Source organism: Lynx rufus, unplaced genomic scaffold, assembly GCF_022079265.1.
Source record: "Lynx rufus isolate CCGP_SWC_20201006 ecotype Redwood Valley unplaced genomic scaffold, mLynRuf1.p SCAF_15, whole genome shotgun sequence".
NCBI classification, from domain to species: domain Eukaryota; kingdom Metazoa; phylum Chordata; class Mammalia; order Carnivora; family Felidae; genus Lynx; species Lynx rufus.
In genome coordinates this window covers 64,174,402-64,196,428 of record NW_025814829.1, presented here as the reverse complement: position 1 = coordinate 64,196,428, position 22,027 = coordinate 64,174,402, and the positions used below count along the sequence as shown (strand labels likewise).

Sequence of the window (22,027 nt, the reverse complement as noted above, 5' to 3'; positions counted from 1 at the left end):
GCCATGATCTGGGGAAGAGCTGGAAATATAAATAAAAGACAGAGTCTGTTCTATATGCTAGTAGCAGTAGAGATGCATGAAAACAGGTAAGGACAGAAAAATAACATCCACTAGTTCTGCAAGGGAAGTGAATAACGTACAGTGAATGCACAAAGGAGAAAACACTTACATTTGGGAAGCTCAGCAAACGCTGGGAAGATAGGGCTGTATCTTAAAAGACAGACAGTGCACAGGGAGGGTGTGAAGGGCATTCTATAATGGCAAAAGAATCAAGTATAAAATAATATAGTAAGTGACAACACCTATGCAATATGGCAAAACTGGAACAGAGTTCTTGGGAATGGGATAGATAGAGAGATATTACTAGAACATCAGGACGAAACCAAAAAAAAACAAAAAAGAAAAAAGAGCAGTGTTATGCTAGCACGTGAATTTTCACCTTCAGGTAATGGGGATCCAGTGAATAAGCAGAGGAGTGACATCATCACAAGTATATTTTAGAAAGGTCACTCTGGCAGCAATGTAGGACGAACGTAAAGGAAGCAAAACCAGAAGAGTACTGCAAAATTATAGTTGAGCGAGTGAATTACAGGAATGACATATGAAAAATGGTAAGCAGGTACAAAATATCGAATGTGGTGAGTGAGTGGATGCGGTGATTTCAGGGAAGTTCGGAGTCCAGGACGTTTCCTGTTCCAGGGCTGCTATTTATTATCTATTTATTAGAGCAGATTAAAAAGAGTCAGAGAAGAGGAAAGGAAATGGGTCAGAAACAATGTGTTTAAACTAAGGCATATTAAATTAAAAGTACCCAGGGCACTTCCAAAGAAAATGTTAGGGCCGCCTGAATGCCTCATTCAGTTCGCAACTGACTCTTGATTTTGGCTCAGGTCATGATCTCGCAGTTCATGGGTTCAAGCCCCACATCTGGTTTTGCGCTGACAGTGCAGGGTCTGCTTGGGATTTTCTCTCTCTCCCTCTGTCTCTTTTCCCCTCCCCACTTAAGCTCTCTCTGTCTCTCTCTACAATTAATAAATGAATAAACTTTAAAAAAAGGAAAAAAAAGAAAATTCAAATCAATACATTTCCTGTAAGAAAAGCCCATCGTAAATATCTATAAAACATATTAAACTGATATAATAATGCAAACCTACACAGAAGTGTAAAATTGTGAAAAGGAAAATAAAAGGAGGCAGGAGGAGGAAAGATGGCAGAGGAGAGTTATCAGAATTTCCCTTGACCCTCAAACACAGCAGTATTGAGGTCACAACACTTGGAATACCAGGAATACAGGCTGCAGAGGGACAGAAAAATCTCCACAGGTGCAAAGACACAACTTGGCGGGAACAGAAGGGTGTGTATGCGGATTGGGAGAAATAAAATGGTCTGCACAGGCATGGAGTGGGGGAAGCCCTTTGGTGGAGAAACGAAAGGAAGGTAGAGAGAGAGGCTGTGGGAAGTGTATTTGGATATGAGAAAACCTGTCCGCAACACAGACAAAGGAGAGGTCCAGAGAGCCAATTCTACTTTGCAAAACAGCCTTAGAAGCTAAAAAACAGAATTTTCAAGGTTGCCAGACTTTCTCTAGAAAAGAGCTGCCACCTCCCATGCCTGGTGGGGAGGGAGCTGCCCATAGGCTCTCAGTGAGACACTGGGAGAGAACACCTTGAGTATGGTGGAAAGGGGAGGTATTGCCCTGCCCAAGGGAAAAGACTCTGCAGGAATGAGCCAGAGGCCCCTTGTCAACTGGGCAGAGTGGTCCTACTCCAAAACCAGGTCTGAGTAAAGCGGGATCCTATAGGGTTTTGAATCCCAGCTCAGTGCTCAGGGAGCACAGGAGAATTTGCAGCAAGCCGGGCCCCCAGGATATTCTGTGAGGACGACCTAAACAATGAGCTTTGAGACACCTCGTGTGGGCAGGAGAGATTGGGGTGTCGCCATTTCTCTCTCCATGACAATCATCATGGGGCTTCAAGGAATGGACAGTGAGCCTCAGTGGAGGCAGGCCAATTACACAAAACCCTGCCTCTTTGTGCCTCATAACTGCTCTCTGTGGTAGTGAGACTGACACTGATGGGACCAGACAGCCCCTCCCGTAGACCAGCACAACCACCTGTCACAGACACCAGTGGACAACTCTCCTCTGGTTTTCTACCTTTGTTTGTTTGTTCTCATTTGAATTACTATTCTTTTTATCTTTTTCTTCTCTGTCTTAATGTTTATTTCTTTATTTTGAGAGAGAAAGTGAGTGATCAAGCAGGAGAGGTGCAGATATAGGAGAGGAGAAAGAATCCAAGCAAGATCCATGCTCTCACTGCAGAGCCTGATGGGGGTTAAGAACCCACGTACAGCAAAACATGACGTGAGCCAAATTCAAGAGTCGGATGCTTCACCAACTGACCCACCCAGGCGCCAATCATTTCTTTCCTTTGCTTTCCCTTTCTTCTCTTTCCCCTTTTTTCTCTTCCTACTCTCCTCTTTCCTCGTCTCCCTTTGGAAACAGCCTAGTAGTCTCAAGTTCACGTGGGTCAAAGCTAATTATATATCTACATATATAGATATATCTTAATATATACCTATATACCTATATATATACCTATATACCTATATAGGTATATAGGTATATATTAAGATATATCTATATATTTTTTTCCTTTCTTCCTCTGTTCTGGTTCTTTGCTTGATTGTGCGTTTTCTCTATACTTTTCTAGATCTCCTTCTGCATTTTCCTACCTCTCTTTCTGGATTAAGCCCTAGAGCTCCTTGGAGTCACTGCCTGGTCTTTTTTTCCACTCCAGTCATTTCTCTTTTTGTTTGGGCAAAGGATTATTCACCACCTTCTTCTCCTTTTCTCCAGGATTACTTCAACACACAAATCAAAGCACACCAGGTGGAAGGCCCAAACCACCATTCCAAGTAGCGAGAAAAGCAGCCAAAGACGCACCAAAAGAGTGCACACAACACACTCCAAAAACATTTGTTGAACTGCCAGGCCCTGGGAAGTGTAGGAGCTCTTTTTATTATAGTAGTACTCGCAGGTGTGGGACACAGAACAAGCTATTAACACACATAAAGGGCAGGAATCTAGCCAAAACAACGAAATTGAAGAATTCTCCTCAAAAAAAATTCCGGGAAGAAAGGACAGCCAGAGAAGGGCTCAAAAGACACAGAAACAATATATGTGAGCACATTTTTGGAATGACACTCATAAGACGCATAGTTGCGCTTGAAACCACGCACAGAAGACAGCAGACAATCTCCTGCTTCAGAGATCAAGGACCTAAGGAATCGTCACGATGAACGCTGAAAATGAAATGGTGTAAAGGAGATACAAAGTAAACTAGATGCAGTGACAGCAAGGACGGGAGAAGCAGCAGACAGAATTGGTGAAACAGAAGATCCAATGGTGGACAAAGATGAAGCAGAGAAAGGAAAGGAAGGCAATGACTAGATCACGAGGCAGGTACTAGAGACCTACGTGATTCAGTGAGATGAAATATTAGCCACATCCTACGAGTCCCAGAAGAAGAAGAGTGAGAGAAAGGGGCAGAAGGTTTATTTGAACAACATATAGCTCAGAGCTTCTCTCATGAGGGGAAGGAAACAGGCATCCAAGTCTTCGCAGCACAGAGAATTCCTTTCCAAATCAACAAAACCAGGTCAACACCACGACATGTCATAGCGAAACCGGAAGAATACAAAGATAAGAAGAGAATTCTGAAAGCAGCTAGGGACAAACGAGTCTTAATCGACATGGGAATACACATAAGGGTAGCAGCAGACCTGTCCAAGAAACTTGGCAGGGCAGAAGGGAGGGGTAGGAAACGGTCAATGTGCTGAATGGGAATATATGCGGAAAAGAATCCCTTCCCCAGCAAGGCTGTCATTTAGAATAGAAAGAGAGAGAAAGGCTTTCCCAGACACACACACCCTAAGGGAGTTCATGACCACTAAACCAGCCCTACAGGAGATCCTAAGGGGCGAGTCTGTGAGTGGAAAGCAGCAGAGACTACAAAGGACCAGAGGCCTCACCAAAAGCATGAAACCTTCAGATAACACAATGACACTAAATCCATGTGTTTAACTAATCACTCTGAATGTGAATGGACTCAATGCCCCAATCAAAAGACACAGGGAATCAGAATGGGTAAAACACAAAACAAAACCAAAGAACAAGATCTATCCATATGTTGTCAACAAGACACTGATTTTAGACCCCAGGACACCTCCAGATTCAAAGTGAAGGTATGGAGAACCACCTATCATGCTACTAGAAGTCAAAAGAAAGCTGGAGTCGCCACACTTCCACCAGAAAGACTAGATTTTAAACCAGAGACCGTAGTAACAGAGTCAGAAGGGCATTGGGTCATAATTAAGGGGTCTATCCATCAAGAGGAGCTAACACTTGCAAATGTTTATGGCCCCAAAGTGAAACGCCCACACATATGAGTCGATTAATCACAAACATGATTAAATGTATACATACAAATACCATGATGGTAGACGACTTTAAGACTCCACTCATGGCAATAGGCGGATCGTCAAGGCAGAAAATCAGTACGGAAACACAGATCCAATGTGTCATTGGACCAGATGTATTCAGATATACATAGATATATATTGGCCTAATATATATGCATTTATATACATGGATATCAAAACTGATATATTAAAATCCTTTCATTGAACAGCAGTAGAATGCACGTTCTTCTTAAGTGCACATAGAACATTCTCCAATGACTCCAAGTGACATCCTGGGTCACAAAACAGCCCTCCACAAATATAAAAGGACTGAGATCATACCTTGCCTATTGTCAGATCACAACAACGAGCACTTGCTCATTCTTTCTCTCTCTCCCTCCCTTTCCAAGGGAAATGTAAACATTTCAAAACCATTTAGCTCAGCCCCTTCCAAGAAAGAGAAAAACAAGAATAATAAACCTTGTGGGGCAATGAGTCCTGGATGGAAACCACACACAGACAGTAGAATTCCATAACCAATATGTTGACAATGGAGTTGACAGAAAGTGACGTACTAAAAGAACAGACACTAAAGAAATCGTTTCTGCAAGGACAAATTAGGGTAGGGGTAAACCGTTAAAAAAGAGCCTGATGCGGGGAACACGTATATGGCACAGTCAGTTCAGCATCCACCTTCAGCTCATGAGTCATGATCTCACGGGTTGTGGGTTTCAGCCCCACGTTGAGCTCTGTGTTGACAGCTCGGAGCCTGCAGCCTGCTTTGGATTCTGTGTCTCCCTCTGTCTCTGCCCCTACCCCGCTTGCACTCTGTGTCTCTCTCTGTCTGAAAAATAAAGAAACTTTAAAAAATTTTAAAAATACCGTAAAAAGCATGGGGGGAGAAGAGGGAAAAAGAAAAAAAAAAAACACAATACCAATCAATTAAGCATGAGCTTAAGACAAAAAAGAAAAGGAAAAATGTGAGCAAAAGAAGGTAAGTGGAAACAACATACATTTTTCAACAGGTAACATAAGTAGGATTGGGAATATACTATGAACAATTGTCTCTTTAAACCTTTTAAAGATATATGTCTCTATATATGTGTGTGTATGTATGTATATATATATATATATATATATGTGTGTGTGTGTGTGTGTGTATGTGTACATATATATGTATACATGTATGTGTGTGTATATATATAACTGTAAGTATATATGTGTATGCAACTGTATATTATATTTATATCTCTATCTGTATCTTCTATACCTATCTATCTATATCTATAGCCATCTATCTATCTATCTATCTAATATTTATGTAAAAGAGAGGCTTTGATTCAAAGTATATCTCTAATAATACTGACTCTTATCACTCTACAGTTATCTGGTTATAAATGCTGGAATAAAGAATTTAATTTTTTTCACTATAAAGAAACTGTTCAATTCCTGGCATCTATCGCTTCCGAAAAGCTAGAGATTATTACTAGACTAACAAAAGAACAGAAAAAGAGAGGTTCCTAATACGTCAACATTCACTATGGAGAAAGAATTGGGAATGAGAATTCTAGGAAGAAATGGGAACCTTCAAAGGATGTGTGTAATGGGACACAGATGGGGTTACACAAACAAAGGCTGAGGACTTTTTCTCTGCAAATTTAAGCTCACAATAGGAGGATACTAAAAATATACTGTAACCTTCTTTCTTATGTAACTCCTGATTTCCTCAATAGAATTCATTTGCGTTTATACATGTTAAACACTAAAACGGAATATAAACTGAAGCCTGACTTTTTAAATTCACACATTTAATTGTGATATATCATGCGTATTTTGTTACTTTTCAAACTCCATTCTACGGAATTCCATTTCCCTACTCATTTATTCACATTCAAAAACCATGACATTGCTTCTTCCAAGCAAGACGTTATTCTAGGAGCTCCAGGAGTCTGACAAGTGTGTTTCCTAACCTCCAGGAGCTTATCATGACTGAGGGGCTTTGAAATGAATACTGAAATAAATATCAGATGTCTGAAACTTTACATTTTAGAATCTGACACAAGGACTAGGAGGAGATAGTGTTCAAAGCTAGAATAGGAAAGATTTCTGAAATCAGAAATTTGACAACTTGGCTAGGAAGAGCCTCTGCTCATAGAGCTACTCTTTTCAGCAAAACACGTATTCTTCAGGGAGATGCACAATTTTAACTTACTCTTCATGCAGTTATTTCAAAACTACAGGGGAACACTTTTGTAAGGTAAATGTTGAGAAATAATGTAAACATCTAAATGTCTACATTTTCTAATATTATTTTAGTCTAAATGTAGAACAAAGGATAGAGCCAAAGGAAAATCCTGTATGTCACCAAAATAAAACTTACCCGGGGCTGGTGGGGGGGGGGGGGAGTGGGGCAACCTACAATAGATACGTGGACCCAATCAGGTTTCATTTAGGCATGAGTATCATCAGTCATGTTACTATCACAGTAAGAATCCTTATCCTTATGCAAATGTCATATTGCCTCCATGAGGGGAAAGCTTTTCCCAATATAATATGACGGTCATTATATATTTTCCAGCCCATTCTTTTATCAGCCTCCACCTGTAGGATTTACCAAAGTACAACAAAACAAAACAAAACAAAACAAAACATTCAACGCGTCATGTATCTGTAAAGTGGTTTGTTCTTGGTAACTTTCCATGACACACATAAAATGATGATACACAGGCTCCTCTTAAATGTTCAGAGTAAATAAGGGAGAAAACTCAATTCAGAGCAGGAAAGTGAGTTTCACATGAGGGTACTTTACCTTGGTACCAAAATCTAAGACTTGGCTAGATGATGTAGACCATGAATCATCAGGACCAGGTTTGTCGGAAAGCCTTTAGAGCAAAAAAAAAAAAAAAAAAAAAATACAAGAAAAACATGTTCATTCATTTAAACACAAAATTTAAAAAAGTTAAGGGAAAGGTCGTCTATCTGTTTATTCCACGACGTTTCTTGGTATCATTAAAATTGGTCTCTGGTTTTTTCATTAAGTTTTATTTTAATGCCAGTAATAGCAACATCCAGAGTTATATTGGTTTAAGTTGTACAATATAGTGATTCACCAACTCCATACTCACCCCGTGCTCATCATGACAAGGGCACTCCTTCATCCCCATCATCTCTTTCACCCCTCCCACCACTCACCTCCACTCCGCAACCAGCCGTTTCTTCTCTGCACTTAAGAGCCTATTGCTTGGTTTCTCTCCCCTTTTGTTTCCTCCCTTTGCTCCTTTGTTGTTTCTTAAGTGCTACATGAGTAAAATCATATGGCATTGGTCTTTCCCTGACTTTGCTTATCATACTACACTCAGGCTCCATCCAGGTGATTGCAAATGCCAAGATTTCATTGTTTTATGTTTGAGTAATACTACAGTGTGTGTGTGTGTGTGTGGATATACATATACACACACACATACATTCATATAGGGCTTCTTCTTGGTTCACTCAGCTGTCAATGGACGCTTGCGCTGGCTGTTGGAAATAATGCTGCCATAAACACAGGAGTGTGTGTGTCCCGTGGAATTCGTGTTATTGTATTCTCTTGGGTAGTATCCAGTAGTGCAATTACTGGATCATAGGAGAGTTCTGGTTTTAATTTTGTGAGGAACCTCCATACTGGTTTCCACAGGGGCCACCCCCATTTGCATTTCCACCAACGGTGCAAGAGGTTTCCTTTGTCTCCACATCGTCGCAAACACTGGCTTCTTGTGTCTTGGAGTGTAGCCATTCTGACAGGTGTGACGTGGTATCTCGTTGTAGTTTGGGGGAGCATCTTTTCATGTGTCTGTTGACCATCTGTATGTTGTCTTTGGAAAAGTGTCTGGTTATGTCTACTGCTCATTTGTAAACTGGGCTTTTTTGGAGGGGCGTGATGTTGACATGTATCCATTTTTTAGACATTGTGGATACTAACCCTTTACTGGATTTGCAAAACATTTCCAAATTTGTTCTCCCATTCCAGAGGTTGCCTTTCAGTTTTGACGGTTTCCTTCCCTGTGCAAAAGCTTCGTACGTTGATATAGTCCCAAAACTTTATTCTTGCTTTATTTCCCTTGGCTCAAGAGACATAACTAGTAAAATGTGGCTATAGCCAAAGTCAGAGAAATGACAGCCTGTGCTCTCTTCAAGGATTTTTTTTTTTATGGTTTCAAGTCTCACACTTAGGTGTTGAATTCATTTTGAGTTTATTTGTGTGTGTGGTACAGAAATTGGTCCAGGTTCATTCTTTGGCATGTGGCTTGTCCAGTTTTCCCAACACCATTTGGTGAAGAGCATGCCTTTTCCCCACTGGATAGTCTTTCCTGTTTGTAGAAGATGAACTGACCATACAGTGGTGGATTTATGTCTGGGTTTGCGGTTCTATTCCACTGAGCTATAAGGCTATTTTGTACGCCAGTACCCACCATCCTGTTTGGATTACTACAGCTTTGGAATCCAACTTGAAAGCTGAGATTGCGGTACCTCCAGGGTTCCTCGTTTTCAATATTGCTTTGGCCATTCAAGGTCTTTTGTGGTTCTATACAACGGTTAGGCTTGTTTGTCTAGCTCTGTGACAAATGCTGTTGGTATGGTGACAGGGATTGCATGACATCTGTAGATGGCTTTGGGTAGTGTAGGCACTTTAAAAATATGTATTCTTCCCATCTGTGAGCATCGGATGTCTTTCTCTTTCTTTCCGTCACCTTCAATTTCTTTCATCAGTGTTTTACGGTTTCCAGAGTACAGGTCTTTCACAATTTGGACCCTGTTTTAAAAAAAGCTTTCTGTTCTCTATTTGGCCTCGACCTCTCCTAACCTGTGAAATCTCCAGGAAAGACCCAGTCTGAGTTTCCAATAACCAAATGTGACAGGCAGACAATGCTCTGAAATGGTTGAAAATGAAATGTATAAACGTTACCACAATGACTTCTCACCTCACATCTGTCAGAATGGCTCAGTTTCAACACACAGGAAACAACAAGGGTTGCTCAGGGTGTGGAGGAAAAACAACCGTTGTGCACCGGTCATGGGATATAAATTGGTACCGCCACAGTGAAAGCCACTATGGAGGGGCCTCAACGAATTAAAAACACAAATACCATACGATCCAGTGATTCCACTACTGGGTATTTATTTACCCAAGGGAAATGGAGGTATTAATTTGAAAAGATATAGGCACCCCTGTCTTTATTATAGCATTATTTACAATAGACAAGATACGGAAGCAACCCAAGTGTCCACCAATACATGAAGAGACCACACACACAGATGCAGACACACACACACACACACACAAACACACACACACACACACACACACTGAAATATTACGCAGCTATGAATGAGAATGAGATCCTGCCATCTGCAACATCATGGATGTACCTAGATGGCATGAGGGTAAGTGAAATAAGTCAGACAGAGAAAGACAAATCCTATATGATTTCACTTCTGTGTAGAATGTAAAAAGGGGAATAAATGAACAAACAGAGCAAAAGCAGAAACAGACCCATAAATGCAGAGCTTTGACTCTTGCCAGAAGGGAGGGGAGGTGGGGGGATGGACAAAGTGGGTGAAGGGGAGAGGGGAGTTCAGGGTTCCAGTTATACAATGAATAAATCACAAGGCTCAAAGGTACAGCATAGGGAATCTAGTCAGTGGTATCGTAATGGCATCATACATTAACAGATGGGAGCTACGCTTATGGCGATCACGGGGAAACATCCAGAGTTGTTGCATCACGTATTACATTGTGTGTCAGGTAGACCTCCGTTTAAGTAAACGTATCAAAGTTTAGGTTTCTATGATATGAGTGGTAGTACTAACTAGAGATTGGAAGATTCAAAGTTCCCAAGGCCAACTTTGTTCCCACACTGGTCTTGCCTTATTTAGGTCCATAATAACTAGCAAGACATTCCAAGCCTTCAGGGGCATTCAGCTACCCAAGGACGGAGACTGTGATCAAAACGGTCCTGGTAGTTGTGCCTCTGTTTCTCTATACGCTGCCTGACTATTTTCTTCCCTATGAGCTCCCACTCCTACATCACTCTTCGGCACGGTTCTGTGGCATCCCCCAACCTTTCAATCTTTAGCCTATGAAGCCATACACTCCTACAACAAGGATGGGCTCAAATGACCGAGGGTAGGAACCATGTCCTGCTCCTGGAGAACAAGCGAACTGGGAGTCTCAGTCATCCACACAGTCACCTCAACATAGGCATGTTATCACCGATCCAGATGAAGCTCCCTTACTGATCTGACAAGTCAGTCCTACCCCTGCCCAGCCCTACAAGTACATGGGAAGGGCATCACAGATTTAGGAAAAGAGGTGGAGTGAGGAGACAGCTTGCCTTGGGCCATACATCCCTGATGTTCGCAATCTCCACCACCCGCCCCCAATTCCTTGAGAGGATCTAAGCTATCCTCCCTCAGTTGGGCTGGAAGTAGGGGATATCATATTTCTATTTGCTGTAAACAGACTCTTCCCAGCAGCTCAAAGGATTGTTAATCTCTCTCATCAGAAAAGCTGAGGTATGCTCGCACCTTCAATGAAACCAACACACACAAAAGCAGAAACCTGGTCACGACCCTCTTGAACTCTCTATTTGATTATGCCTTTCGAAACAACTCCCCTAATCCTGGGTCCTTCATTCCTGTCATTCACCTTTGTCTCACTTGGCATAAACCCCCATATTCTGACATCTTTTCTCAAACTCGTATCCCTAACCAACTCAGTGTTGTTCTCCTTGACACCTGGTCTCCTCTGCTAATTCGATTCTTACCCTCCTTCATTGTATTCATTAGACCCACTCCCCAGCTTTCTATTATTAAAACAGATGCCTGCAAGATGAAGACAAAAAAGAAGGAAGAAAGGAAAGAAAGAAAGAAAACCAGAATTTGAAATGCATTTCTGTCACTTATCATATGCAAATAGGTCACTTCATTCTCTTTGGAGTTTCAAATTCTCCAGGGAAACAACCATTGGGCAAGGAGGTGAAACATAGGTTGACGTACCAGAGGGTGTTTTGAGGAATTAATGTCTGAGGTTCCCTAAATCTTGAGACCCTAAGTGCTTTTGATTTGGCCTCTGGAAAAATGGAGTGTCCTTAGCTGGCAGAAGTGGGCAAATTATTGGAAAAAAAAAAAGAAAGAAATACCAAGGAATCCAGAGAAGAAAGTCCAAAGGCAAAAACACAGTACAAAAAGTCATGGGGAAAAAAAAAAAAAAAAACTCCAAAAAACGCAAAAAGCTTCCTAGAACTAGACAAGGGTACTAGCCCAAAGGGAAACCAGCTGGGAACTTAGGCAACAGAGAATCATATAGCAATATCCTCAAAATAGAGAGTGAGTTTAATTAATGTAACATGGTCTACAACTAGATATCCTTCCCTTACAGAAAACTCATTTGTCTCAAGAAGAGGGGATATCACTATCTCTAAGGACTTGCCTGACGACATCCTGCTTATCATGTAAAAGCCTTGACACCATGGCCACAGCTGACGTCCACCCTAAAATCTCAGATGTTAAAAACAAGGGACTATTTACCACTGCACTAATGACTTCTGTTAGCACTAGTGGTCAAATATATGAGGCCACATGCTTGGATTAACCTGGGTTCTTAAGCAATCCCTAAATTGGTGTTCTGACATCATTATCTTTGACATTCTGAGTTGATCTGCCCCAGGATCTGTATCTTCATCTCAGTGCTGCTGAGGAACCAGAGAATGGATGCGGAAGCTTCAAGGGCTGACGGGCAAAGCCCCTCAGCTACCCGTTAACTATGGAATCATGGTCGAGTCATCAACCTCCCTGAACCACAGTTGCCAAAGCAATAAAAAGTAGGCTACAATAACACAGCTACTTTGCAAAGCTGTACAATGACTATATAACTGAACAGACGGTACCCGTAGGATATAGTGTCTGGTCCAGTGTAGAACACGCAACAACTGGTTTTGTTCTCTGCGTTCCCTTAGGAGACACATAATTTTCAGTTCATTCATTCCCTTTCCTTTCCTTTCATTATCCGTTTCATTTCATTTCATTCCTTTATACTTTGAGAGTGAGTGCACACAGAAATCGGGAAAGACATCCCAAGGAGGCTGTCAGCGCAAAACCCGACGTGGGGCTTGAACTCACAAACCTGAGTTGAAGTCAAGAGTCACACCCTTAACCGACTGAGCCACCCGGGTGGCCCAGCAAATGTCATTTTTACAAATCCATAAAAATCCTACCTGGCTATAGAATCTTCCTCAGCATTCTGATCTGCTCCTAAAGAAGAAAGCAAAATACATGTTAAATCAACAATCGAAAAATAGAGGAAATTACAAGTGTACGGCTTATGATTTGTGAAAAAGTATTGCTTTGGGACCACACCTGGAAACCACACTACACTGAATGGTAATTATCCCATTCGTAGGCTTAAGGCACTAAGAAATCTTACTTTCTCCTCTATATTGACCAAAAGCAAGAATGGGTTTTATCAGAATTTGACACCTACAGGGGAACTGATGTTTACAATGGCCATCACTGACCGACTCTATGGCACTGGAGGAAACTGGTATCGTTAGGAGAATGATTATCATGAGCGGACAATGTCAGACTGAAACTAGCATGATTTTTCTGGACTTCCACTCCTAGAGGAGTTGAAAGAGAGTATCTTTATTTTGCGGTAACACGGCAGAACTTCCCCAGCTCTTCAGCAGACACTCTTCAGTTTTAGGAGGAAACACCCCCTCACAAAGTGTGCTCTATAGCCATGGTACTTTGCAGCATGGCCAAACCATAGCAAACAGACTCTCCCTGGCCTTATTTCCATTGGCAAGGTAAGAAGGAAAGATTTGGCATTCCAGTTTGATATCGTTCTAACCTCTTGAGGCTGTCTCCTTCCATTGCTAGAGAGTCTATCTAGACCCACCGCACATCACAGAGGAGGAGGATCCCAATGTGAGTGCTCTGTAGTGGTTCATGATGTCATTTTTCTCAACCCTCCCCATTAGGTGACACACATCTAGAGAAATCATACTTCTTTTCATGGAAGGCAGAGGTCATCAGATCCTCTACTGATGAGCAACTAAACGAAACAAAGGGCAAAGAATAGCTTGAATGCCTACATTCAATTACCGGGATATTTTCACTTTCTAAACATTCAAAGACATCCACTCTATGATTCTAACTATATGACACCTGGAAAGAGCAAGGCTATGGAGCTAAGGGTTGGGGTGAACGTAGGGATAAACGGGCACAGCACAGAGGACTTTTAAGGCCGTGGAACTCTTTCACACGATACCACAAAGGTGGATTCACATCATTACACATTTGTTAAAACTCATAGAATGTATAACACCAAGGCTGAACACTAATGCACATTAGAGACTTGGCCTCCAAATGAAGAGTTCGTGTCCGTAGAAAATGCACCACTGTCGTCAGGGTGCCTGGGTGGCTCAGTTGCTTCAGCGTCCAACTCTGGATCTGAGCTCAGGTCAGGATCTCACAGTTCATGGGATCAAGTCCTGCATCAGGCTCTGTGCTGACAGCACAGGATTCTTTCCCCCCTCTCCCTCTGCCCCTTGGCTGCTCACACGCATGCATGCTCTCTCGCTCAAAACTCAACCAAGGAACTGAAAAGAAAAATCCTACTAAAAAAAATGGACCACTGTCGTGCAAGATGTTAACAACAGGGGAGGCTAGGCGTGTACGGGAGCGTGGTATGGTATATGGAGACTCTCTGTACTTCCTATTATATTTTGCTGTGAACTTAAAACTGATGTCAAAACTCAGGCTTATTAAATGTATGAAACAACAAAAACAACAAAATATGGTATCCATTGAAGCTACTCTTAGCATATACTAACTCATGATACAGTCACCTTGAACATTAAAATAGAGATCAAAGTAACACAATAGGGGTACTGTCTCCCCTTTGGAAGTATATGAAAATGCATAAACAAAGCACAAAAATACAACAGTTATTTGTATACTTAGGCAAGAAAACAATTGGTGAACATGATCCGAAATCTTATACCTATAAACAGGGGTTCAGCACCATAGGAATCAAACCTGGGTTTTCCATATAATTAAGAGATTTTCATTCTAATTTTAAATCAAAAATCATTATGTTGATCATACCTAAGAATCATAATGAAAGCTTAATCCCATAAAAAAAAAGATTATTATGACCTAATATTGCCCTAGTAGTTTTTACACAAATACCTACTTCATATGGATGATGAAACTGAAACCAGTACCATGGTAACCGTCATGTTACTTGCTAGTAAAACAAAATTTGAAGACACCACCAAAAATGACGTCAGGGCTATAATTCCTCTGCAGAACAGATTTCATCCAGCAGGCCGAAGATGGCTACCCTCAGAACTTCCTACTTGAATGACTGGCCCTTGGCTGTTCCCTGGGATCTTGGATTTAAGGACGGTTCCCACCATTCCCTAGCTGGTTAAGAGTGGTTCACTGTGCCTAAGTGCTGCTACACTCAATGTGCTTAAGGCCGTACACTTGATTTCCTTTCTGGAAACCTGGAATTTTGGGACATGCTAAGGAGAAGATACCTATGTGATTAGCATTTGATGAAAACCTCGGGCACTGAGTATCCATAAGCCTCGTACTGGCCCACAACATTTCACTTGTGCTGTCCTAACTTCATGCTGGAGGAATTTAGCACATCCTGCCAACTCCATAGAGAAAGGATTCCTGGAAGCCTGCGCTTGGTTTCCTCTGGCCTTCACCCCGTGCACCATTGCTCGGTGCTGATTGGCCTTTCTAGCCTGTCCCCAGACCAATCCACACGCATGACTACAACTATATGCTGAGTCCTGTGAGCTCTTCTAGTGAATAATCAAATCTGGGTGTCACTGGGATGCCTCTAACACAACTGCATTATGTGAAATTTTATTATTTGGGTTGATGTCTTACGCGTGGTTACAGTCAGAAGGTTATGTCACAGAATACCTTTCCAGGAATCTCTTTTCTTGGTATTTGACTTGAAAATTCCTACATCCCTATATATCCATGTGAAGAAAGGTTTAAAAGGAATACATGAAATCATGATGTCAGAAAGTGTGAAACAAGCAACAATCTTATTTTACTCTGTAAAGAGAGAGAGAGAGAGTGAGCAAATCCTGGTGATTGCCCCTATGTTCTACCATATAAAAGTTCTCTGAAATATGAAAAATCAGTTAATTTTCTCCAGCTACCTAGGACTTAGTTCATTTTTCTGGCAGATAGGAATCAAAGAAGTAACCGGGATCATTCCACAACAATCAGAACTGTCAGACAGAATATGAAAACATACTACTGATTATAGTGTGCTTTTGTTTCTTTTCCTTATTTTCCTAGAACACTAAAAATATAGTTCACCTATTAAAGGCAGTTATTGCCAAAATAATCAAAAGTCACAAATACGGCATCCAAAATGTCAGATGCGTTATCTCGATGTCTCCTTATGTGACCCTCCTTCCAATTCTCTTATTTTGCCCTAAAGGATACTACCGTATGAAGTACCCCCATTTTATATGGCATTAACGTATATACATTTATCGCCGACTACAAACGCTTATGTTCACCCATGGTAGTTAGCACATAACTCTGCATCATCAGCTAGGTCAGTCCTTAATGTCTTGCCAACACTGAGGATAACAGTAAGAGTGGGAACATTTGGGGATACTACTCTGACAAATTCTGGTACGAGGAGCTCACCTGATAGTGTTGCTGCATTTCAAATAGTCTGCTCTTCCCTTAAAGAACTTGTGTATTTTACCACCTTGCAGTAGAAACACCATACACACCGGCTTACTTTCCTTCATTTGTTCCCTGTAGGCTCCGCCATTCACATGATTCCCTCTTTGGCTCTTCTCTTCTTTCCTGAGCTTCCTTGGGCCTTCCAGGGTCTTGAAAGGGAACTAGTCATTTAGGTCCTTTGGTGGCACTCTCAATTTAATCTGCTGCCGACACCACATACGATATGCAACTTACCTCCTTTTCACATCTCTTTCTCTTTCCTATGCACTTAACAGGCCGGTTTCTTTAGATATTAGAATATATCAGTATTCCTGTTTTAAATCAACATTCTGTCAAATGACCTTTGCATAAAATGCAGTTCTTACCTTCTACTTGTCCATTTAATATACTTGGCCCTTTCTGATCCACAGCTCCAGAGACACGAGGAACATATTTGTTGGGCTTCTCAGACATACTCTGTTAAAAGTAGCATCAGTAATGAGTTGCGTGAAGGCTTCCTAAGCCTTTTCCAAGAAAATTTCTGAATTTATGATTTTAATAACAATCAGACGTACACATAAGTAAAACGTATTGACCACCAAAACATTTAAATACAAAACCTCATATATGCTCTCTTGATTCAGCGTCCCTTTGAATCTTCATTTGGCTAGTGACTCTCTAAACTGATCATGGAAGGCCAGAATAAATACTTTCAAAGGCAGAAGCCTGGCTTGTATGCAGATTTCAAAAAGGAACTAACAAAACACCTTCCTTTGCATTCCTCACCAAAATACAAGGACATCTGAAATAAGTTTTGAAACAAATTCTTTAAAAGTGTACTTGCTATAAATGAAAACTGCTTCTAATAAAATGGCAGACATTTGTTTCAGTGTCAATTCATACCTCACATGATCAGAAACTTTGGAGTATATCATGTTGAGTATCAACCAAACACTGGTGTAGCTGCTGCTTCGTTTAGGTAAACAAAGGCTTGACCTTTTTCTTGACGAAAGAAGGGTTGGATCGAATGGCAAAGTAGTAAGAAAAATCTTTTCTTAAAATTATGGTGAACTAATAGCAGAAACAGGGTAGATATAGGTATGGAACTCTTCCCAATGTGTAGTAAGCATTCAAACGGCAAGTACAAGAACATGTATGTCTTAGTCACCTAAAATGTGCCAAGCACTCATTTCCCTATGCACACTTTCTTTTTTACACACAACAATAGTAATGATTATGATGATGGAGTGAGCCTTCCTACTTCTTGGTGACTCCGAGACATTGGAGTAAAATGATGATCCGTGGTCCTCTCTGTCCAGAATGTCCCTCGCCACGGTCTACACGACTGGCCCTTCTCCTCTTTCACTTGGCACCTTTTGCCACTCTCAGATCTTTTCCGACTACCAAAATTCCCACTCCCACTCTCATCCTCATCCTCACTACAAACGCCCCCAATATTCTCTCAACGAACATTGTCCATTTCCTATCGATGAAGCCTTTATAGTGACTTATAACGGATTGCTGTTGACTTACTTTTCTGCTCCGACCACAACAACCTAAACCCTCCACTTGTACACTCAGTAGCTAACTGCTTGGTACGTACTCAGTATACAAGGACCAAGTAATTAAGGTCAAAACATTTACACTAATCTCACTGAGAAGGTCTCAAAAGTACCAAATCCCTATACCGTTGACCCTTGAACAAAGCAAGGGTTACGGGCTCTGATGGCCATGCACTCGAAAATCCACAAATATCTTTTGAAACCTCAAAACCAAATCAAACAAACAAAAATTCCTACTGAATTTCCTACTTTAAAAGCAATTACACTTAGAAATCAAAAAGTATATATGTCTTGAAAACCAGAACATTAAAGCAGAAGCGCTTGTATACGCTCTCTAGGTCTAATCTACCTTTTCGGCCTCATTTGGCCATTGACTCTGTACACTGAGCATGGGAGGTCAGGGTTAGGATAAGGGAATGCTGAGCTTACCAACAATATACACAGTCGATTAATGCATGTTATCCCTGTTATCTGTATTACATACTGTATTCTTACACTACAAACTGAAGAAAAGGTTCCGAAGAAAATCGTAAGGAAGGGGTGCTGGGTGGCACTGTCGGTTCAGGGTCAGGCTCTTCACTTTGGCTCAGGTCATGATCTAGACTTCCTGAGTTCAACGCTGGCAGTCTGGAGCCTGATGAAGATTCTCTCTCTGCCCCCGCTTCCCTACTCACGTGCTCTGTCCTCTCTCTCTCTCCCCCAAAATAAATAATTAAAAAAAAAAACCAAGACGAAAAAGACAATCATAAGGACGAGAAAATACAGGATGGTACTGTATTTATTGAAAAAAAATCTGTATGTATGTGGACTCCCACAGTCCAAACCCATCTTGTTCAAGGGTCCAATGTATACCTGTATGATGTCTCCACTAAGAGTTTACTGGAACTTATTATAGCCCCACATTAGAAAATCAACAACCCATTCTAACTGTGCCATTCTTTTGTGGACACTAGGGCCATTTTGTTGGCCTTCGAACATCTTCCCATTGAAAACAAGCATTCTTGGGGGGCCTGGGTGACTTAGTCGATTAGGCACCCAACTTTGAAATTGCGAAAAGGAAAGTAAAAGGTGGAGGGAGGACTTAAGACGGCAGGGGAGGGAATCATAATTTCCCTTGTCCCTCAAACACAGCAGTATTGAGATCACAACACTTGGAATGCCAGGAATACAGGCTGCAGAGGGACAGAAAAATCTCCACAGGTGCAGAGTGACAGCTTGGCGGGACAGAAGGGTGTGTATGCGAATTGGGAGAAATAAAATGGGCAGCATAGGCATGGAGTGGGGGAAGCCCTTTGGTGGAGAAACGAAAGGAAGGTAGAGAGAGAGGCTGTGGGAAGTGCCTTTGGATATGAGAAAGCGTGTCCGAACCACAGACCAAGGAGAGGTCCAGAGAGCCAGTTTCTACTTTGCAAAACCGCCTCAGAGGCTAAGAGACAGAATTTTCAAGGTGGCCAGACTTTCTCTAGACCAGAGCTCCCACGTCCCATGCCTGGTGGGGAGGGAGCCGCCCCTAGGCTTGGTAGCAATCTCAGGGCTACACTGGGAGAGAACACCTTGAGTATGGTGGAAAGGGGAGGTATTGCCCTGCCCAAGGGAAAAAGACCGTGCAGGCACGAGCCAGAGGCCCTCTGTCCACTGGGCAGAGTGGCGCAACTCCACTACCAGGTCCGAGCAAAGCGGGATCCTACAGGGTTTTGAATCCCAGCTCAGTGCTCAGGTGGCACAGGGGACTGTGCAGCAAGGCAAGCCGGCTCCCCAGGCTATTCCGTGAGGATAGCCTAAACAGTGAGTTTTGAGACACCTCGTGTGGGCAGGAGAGATTGGGGTGTCGCCATTTCTCTCCCCATGACCAACATCGTGGGGCTTCAGGGAATGGACAGTGCGCCTCCGTGGAGGCAGGCCCATTACACCAAACCCTGGCTCTCTGTGCCTCGTAACTGCTTCTCTATAGGAGTGAGACTGACACTGATGGGACCAGACAGCCCCTCGTCTAGACCAGCACAGCCACCAGTCCCAGGCACCAATAGACAACTCTCCTCCGGTTTTTTATCTTAGTTTGTTTGTTTGCTTGTTTGTTTGTTTCTTTGTTTGTTTTCATTTGAGTTATTATTCTTTTGTCTTTCCTTTTCTTTTTTACTGTTTATTTCTTTATTTGGAGAGAGAGAGAGTGAGTGATCAAGCAGAAGACATGCAGAGAGAGGGAGAGAGAGAGAATCCGAGCAGGATCCATGCTCTCACCGCAGGACCTGATGGGGGTTTGGAACCCACCAACAGCGACAACGTGACGTGAGCCAAATTCAAGAGTCGGACGCTTCACCTACTGAGACACCCAGGCGCCCATCTTTTCCTTTCCTTTGCTTTCCCTTTCTTCTCTTTTCCCTTTTTTCTCTTTCTACTCTCCTCTTTCCTCGTCTCCCTTTGGAAACAGCCTAGTAGTCTCGAGTTGACGTGGGTCAAAGCTAATTATATATCCACATTTATCTATATATCTTAATATATACCTATATATCTATACATAGATATATAGAGATATATCTATATATTTTTTTCCTTTGTTCCTCTGTTCTGGTTCTTTGTGTGTTGGATTGCGCATTTTCTCTATACTTTTCTACATCTCCTTCTTCATTTTCCTCCCTCTCTTTCTGGATTAAGCCCTAGAGCTCCTTTGAGTCACTGCCTGGTCTTTTTTCCCACTCCAGTCATTTCTCTTTTTGTTTGGGCTAAGGATACTTCACCACCTTCTTCTCCTTTTTCCCAGGATTACTTCAACCAACAAATCAAAGCACACCTGGTGGAAGGCCCAAACCGCCACTCCAAGTAGCGGGAACAGCAGCCAAAGACGCACCGAAAGAAGGCACACAACACACTCCAAAAACATTTGTTCATTATTACTAGCTGCCAGGCCCTGGACCGTGTAGGAGTTCTTTTCAATATAGTAGTACTCGCAGGTGTGGGACACAGAACAAGCTATTAACACACATAAAGGGCAGGAATGTAGCCAACACGACGAAATCGAAGAATTCTCCTCAAAAAAAATTCCGGGAAGAAAGGATAGCCAGAGAAGGGCTCAAAAGACACAGAAACAATATATGTGAGCACATTTTTGGAATGACACTCATAAGACGCATAGTTGCGCTTGAAACCACGCACAGAAGACAGCAGACAATCTCCTGCTTCAGAGATCAAGGACCTAAGGAATCGTCACGATGAACGCTGAAAATGAAATGGTGTAAAGGAGATACAAAGTAAACTAGATGCAGTGACAGCAAGGACGGGAGAAGCAGCAGACAGAATCGGTGAACAGAAGATCCAATGATGGACAAAGATGAAGCAGAGAAAGGAAAGGAAGGCAATGACTAGATCACGAGGCAGGTACTAGAGACCGACGTGATTCGGTGAGATGAAATATTAGCCACATCCTACGAGTCCCAGAAGAAGAAGAGTGAGAGAAAGGGGCAGAAGGGTTTTTTGAACAACTTATAGCTGAGAGCTTCCCTCATCTGGGGAAGGAAACGGGCATGCAAGTCCTGGCGGCACAGAGCATTCCTTTCCAAATCAACAAACCCAGGTCAACACCACGACCTGCCATAGCGAAACTGGAAAACTACAAAGATAAGGAGAGGATTCTGAAAGCAGCTAGGGACAAACGGGTCTTATTCGACAAGGGAAGACACATAAGGGTAGCAGCAGACCTGTCCAAAGAACCTTGGCAGGGCAGAAGGGAGGGGTAGGAAACGGTCAATGTGCTGAATGGGAACATCTGCGGCGAAGAATCCCTTCCCCAGCAAGGCTGTCATTTAGAATAGAAAGAGAGAGAAAGGCTTTCCCAGACACACACACCCTAAGGGAGTTCATGACCACTAAACCAGCCCTACAGGAGATCCTAAGGGGCGAGTCTGTGAGTGGAAAGCAGCAGAGACTACAAAGGACCAGAGGCCTCACCAAAAGCATGAAACCTTCAGATAACACAATGACACTAAATCCATGTGTTTAACTAATCACTCTGAATGTGAATGGACTCAATGCCCCAATCAAAAGACACAGGGAATCAGAATGGGTAAAACACAAAACAAAACCAAAGAACAAGATCCGTCTATATGTTGTCAACAAGAAACTGATTTCAGACCCCAGGACACCTCCAGATTCAAAGTGAAGGTATGGGGAACCACCTATCATGCTACTAGAAGTCAAAAGAAAGCTGGAGTCGCCACACTTCCACCAGAAAGACTAGATTTTAAACCAGAGACCGT

General features: G+C 42.2%; 1 protein-coding gene across 1 annotated transcript in view; it reads right to left on the bottom strand.

The window, feature by feature from the left end:
- Nucleotides 1-22,027, bottom strand: part of LOC124509895 (ankyrin repeat domain-containing protein 26-like) — a 238,257-nt gene that overhangs the window by 98,745 nt on the left and 117,485 nt on the right.